The sequence below is a fragment of the Chrysochloris asiatica genome, unplaced genomic scaffold (genome assembly GCF_000296735.1).
Source record: "Chrysochloris asiatica unplaced genomic scaffold, ChrAsi1.0 scaffold00057, whole genome shotgun sequence".
Lineage (NCBI taxonomy): Eukaryota > Metazoa > Chordata > Mammalia > Afrosoricida > Chrysochloridae > Chrysochloris > Chrysochloris asiatica.
In genome coordinates this window covers 12207084-12211910 of record NW_006408575.1, presented here as the reverse complement: position 1 = coordinate 12211910, position 4827 = coordinate 12207084, and the positions used below count along the sequence as shown (strand labels likewise).

General features: G+C 40.9%; 1 pseudogene; it reads right to left on the bottom strand.

Moving 5' to 3' along the window:
* Positions 1-4528: 4528 nt before the first annotated feature.
* LOC102842225 overlaps positions 4529-4827 on the bottom strand; it is a 32636-nt pseudogene continuing 32337 nt past the window's right edge.

Here is a 4827-nt window from a genome sequence, read left to right as displayed (position 1 = left end):
GTCCTTATTCATTGTCCAACTTTTACATGCATATGAAGCTATTGAAAATGCCATAGCTTGGGTCAAGCATAGTTTTGCTCTTGAACACTTAAAAGAGGTTTGTGTAGCAGATTTGCAATTGATGATTTGTTCCAGTTGGCTACAGGTAAAAATCAAGTGAAGGGAAAGATAGGAAACAAAAACTCCAAAAAAAGGATCAGAAAAATAAGCAAAACAAAACAGTGCAGCTGTTGGACCCATAGAGGAGAAAAGTCTGGTGGGTTCCTACCAACCATGGAAATCACAACATGGGTGGAGGAGGGATGGGACTGCTGAGTTTCCATCCCTACATGGAGATCCTATAGGCCTTAGTGTTATCTGTGTTCTGGGCTCCCAATCTGGAAGTAGTTCATGGAGGCCCTTCAGGTTGCTACTTTCAATGTCTGTCAGGATGAGAGGGTAGCTGGGAACAAGGTGAATGATTATGAAGGTTCCTGCTCCTCTAATTCTCACCTGGAGGTTTTGTGGGTTCTGTGGATCTTGAGTCTAGGTGCCAAGGTGGTGCAGCAGCCTCCTACCTCACACTGGCTCAAATCAAGTGACTCCAAACTCCCGGAGAGTAGAGTCTTCACTGGGGGGTTGGGGCTGACCTCATCTCTGTTATCCAGGGTAGTTAGGGAAGCAACAAGGGACCACACCTTTTCTGTTGCCCATATGAATCTGTGCCGTCATGCCTGTCCCTCCAAAGCTGCTTGCAAAAGTTCAAGATGGCCGCACAGTGTCTGACTGACAGTCTGTTCACCAGCCAGTCTCCTTGTTTTGCTGCCCCTGCTCAGCATGTACCCAAGTAGGTATTCAATCCACTTCTCTAACTTTTCTCTGAAGCTCAGGGTTCCAGGATTGTCCTTTCTGTCTGTTTCATTTGATCTCCCAAATTTTTGTTGTAGAGGGTCTTAGCAGCTTGTTTCCTAGTCCCCACTCATGAACTTTCAAGACCCAGTGACTTCTTCCCAGAGTAGGATGTAGCACATTATCTTTGTGGACTGTGCTATGCCATTGCCTTGCTGTCCCCTGAGACTATGGTCTTGAGCCTCCAGGCCAAATGAGAGCCTTGCCCACTTTTGTAACAAAGTATAATTTTTTTGAATAGTGCTATCATTGACTTCTCTTGCTTCTGAAATACTCTTTGGGCATCTGTGTAAATATATTGTACTGGAAATACTATCTGTACCAGATGGCTTATTTTTCTGCAATGCTTTCTTCCTTTTTTTCATTTTTTAACTCTTTATTGTGAATTGAGTAAAGGTTTACAGAACAGATGGTCAGTTTCACATTCAACACATCATATACTTTGCTTTATTATATGATTGCAATCCCCTTCATGCACCAACAGCCAACAGCATTTACCTCTATTCATTCCAACCTCTGCATTCCTCCCTGCGTCTCCTGCCACCCCCATCTTTCCTCTGCCAACTTCCCTCCTACTGTATATCTGCAATGCTTTCTTTTAGCTTGCTGTACTTTTAAATACATTAGGAAATCTCAGAACATTTCCACTTAACCAGATTTTATAGTTCTGTATCTCACTGTCTTCAAGTCAGTCCCGACTCATGGTGACCCTATAAGATAGGATAGAACTGCAGGGTTTCCAAAGCTATAAATCTTACAAAAGCAGACTGCCACATATTTCTCCTGAGGAGTAGCTAGTGCTTTCAAACACCAGCCTCTTGGTTAGCATCTGAGAGCCTAACCATCATACCACCATGGCTCCCATAAGTCTGTATGTTGTTATTAAGTGTCGTCAAGGTCAAGTCAATGCCGACTCATTGTGACCCTATATAGGGTTTCCAAGACTGTAAATCTTTGCAGGAGTATAAAGTCATATTTTATCCTGGAGTGGCTGTGTAAACACGTGGAGCATATTAATGTAGCTGTCTAACAGAACTAGCGTTAATGTTTTGCATTTGAAATACCTTCCTCAAACACTGGTCAAAATCCTAGCAACAAAAAAGCAAATAAACGAAACACAAACCACCCTCTAAAAATAAGGTACTATGTAAATCTTCTCAAGGAAGGAACTCTGATAGTGTAGTGGTAAGTCGGGTTGCTAACCTCAAGGTCAGCAGTTCAAAATTACTATCTGTTACACGGGAGAAAGAAGAGGCTTTCTGCTCTCATAAAGATTTACAGCCTCAGAAACTCTATGCAGGGTTGCTATGAGTTGGAACCAACTCCATGTAAATCTACTTAAGGAATGCTGGTGGTGTAGTCCAGGTATTGGGCTACTTACAACAAGGTCATCAGTTAGAATCTACCAGCTGCTCCAGTGTGGAAAGAAGAGGCTTTTAGAGTCTCTAAAGATGACAGCCTCAAGCTTTTCTATTTGCAATAATCCTCTCCATACTTCCTATAGGCCTGGCATGCATATGTGAAGCAGTATTGCCCTTAGTCTTGGTTGTGGGAGGAGATTCCTTGTACTGTGCCTCCGAAAGGTCACCATGTGGTGATAGAACTTTGACAATTCATCACAGTGTCTATGATTTCCCTTATCTGGGTTCACCTTTGCTTGTTTTTACTCCTGTTTAGGAGCTTGCCCTGCACATTTTTACCCCTGTTTAATAACGAATCTCTATAATCTTTTTTAAATTAAAAAAAATTATTTACAGCCTTACAAACCTTTCATAAGGGTTTCCATGAGTCAGAATCAACTTGATGGCAGTGGGTTTCGTTTAGTTTCATTTGTAATCTACTTAGAATAAAGATTTTGGGGTTTTAATTCATAGTAGCTTTTCATCTCTGTAATGAAAAATAAAAGGAGGAAAAAGGATATTTGTTTTGGGGATGTAGGAGAGGTCCGGACCCTTCAATAAAGGGTCGTTGTCTTTGCTGACCAAGAATTATCTGGTTAGAAAGACAAGAGGGTCACATGAGCAAAAGATTTAAAGATTTACTGAGAGGAAAAGATTTGGCCAGAGGAGACGACGACCCTTAGGCAACTTTAGGTAGTAACCTTTATTTTCCCTAACAGAGGCTTTGCTGGAGTTAAAAGGTTTTAGGTCAGCAAATTCATCATGTTTATTTATAGGAGATTTCCAGGAAGTGGTCCATTTGGGAGGAACCATGCTATTTGGATACATGCTCAGCATAAACATTTCTTCAAGATAGATTCCATCGCTCCCCAGGCTGGTTTTCTCTGCTCCATCAGAAGGTAGTCCTTTAAAGTTATGTTGAGGGCACTGGGTAAACTAGTCCAGCCTATAAAACATCTCACAAGAAAGCAAAATATAGAATTTTTATGGGTGGTCTCTTAATGCCATGTTCCATCTTACAAGAGAGGAAAATACAGAATTTTTATAGGGTGGTCTTTCTTAATGGAATATTCCAGATGTGAGCTTCTCAGCTTTGCACTCTGAGCACATCTTTACAATTGCTCAAGCAAGCAGGTCTCAACATTCCTTAAGATTTTAGTCACAAGATTTCAGTCAATCAATGGTTCATATTTAATCCTGATTTCTGCACCCATTTTCCTTTCCCCTCGAGAGATTTCACTCACACAGTTATTTATGAGAGCATGGACAAAGGTCTCTACTTTTGTAATTTTTTTCAAGCTGAGTTGAGTCATATGTATGTCCTACCTAACAGAGTAGAAATCTCTCACTGACTGCTCTGATGTTTGTGTGTTTTTAAGGCCTATTCCTTTGGGAGAGACTGGAAACCTTGTGTGACAAGAACAGGTGTGTAGGGCCCTACAGTGGGTATCTTCAGTCTTCCAGGTGCTCTTGGTGGGCAGGCTCAAAGGCAAACATACAGTGGCTCAGGTTCAAAGAACCTGGAAGATGACCCAGATGCGAGATCCAGAACCAACAGGGAAGAGAGTGAGTCTTTCCTGTATGTCCATTATATTGGGTGCAGGCCACACCCCCAAGGAAACATCTTTTTAACTGATAGATTGCTCATAGCCAATCATCATTGAGTCAACTATCAATTGCCAAACAACTGGGAATCCTGGCTCAATCAAGTTAACAAAGAACAGTAACTATCACAATCCACCCCTTGTTAACTTGGCATTTATAAACCATATGCATAATCTGTAAATAAAATTGTAAAGTTATACTTGTAACAAACATATATAAGTAAAACACATACAACTAAAATGCACTTGCCCCATTTCAATCTTATATTTCATAAATGAACAATGCAGAAACAATTGATGTACATATAAAAAAACAAAAACATAAAATATAGTCATAACAATTATAGCCCTCATTTCTGTTACTGGTCACATGGCCATAGCTGGTATTTAGAACTATCTTCTTCAACTACCGTTTCCATATTCCCTTTGCACTCAGCAAGCACCTCAGCTGGCCATGGTTCTTTGCCTTGTGGGTCTAAGCTATTGGTTTTATGTTGGAATTGGGTTGCTGTAGTTTATCTTTTACTTTAATCACTGAACATGGAAGTACTAAAAGACAGTCTAAGAAATCTTCTTTGCCTCCATTATGTAATGTAATGTCAAGCCAATTTCTAATGTCAAGCCATTATGTAATGTCTAGCCAATTTCTCCTTGGTAATCAAGTTCAGTCACACCATCCAATACAGTAACTCCCTTCTTTGCCTGTTGATCCAGAGGCATAAAGAGCGCAAAATGACCAGGGGGCATTCTTAATTTCCAGTTCAATAGAATCAGTGCTGTGTCTCCTCCCTTTTGAATGAAAACCTCCAGCCCTGAAGAGCATAGCACTGCAGGGACAGGAAGCAAATACTTTTCAAATGGTTCACTAGGAGTAATTGTGAGTGGTACCATTCCCATTTCCACCCCTTGGTTCCTGGACCCATGGATCCTGGCAG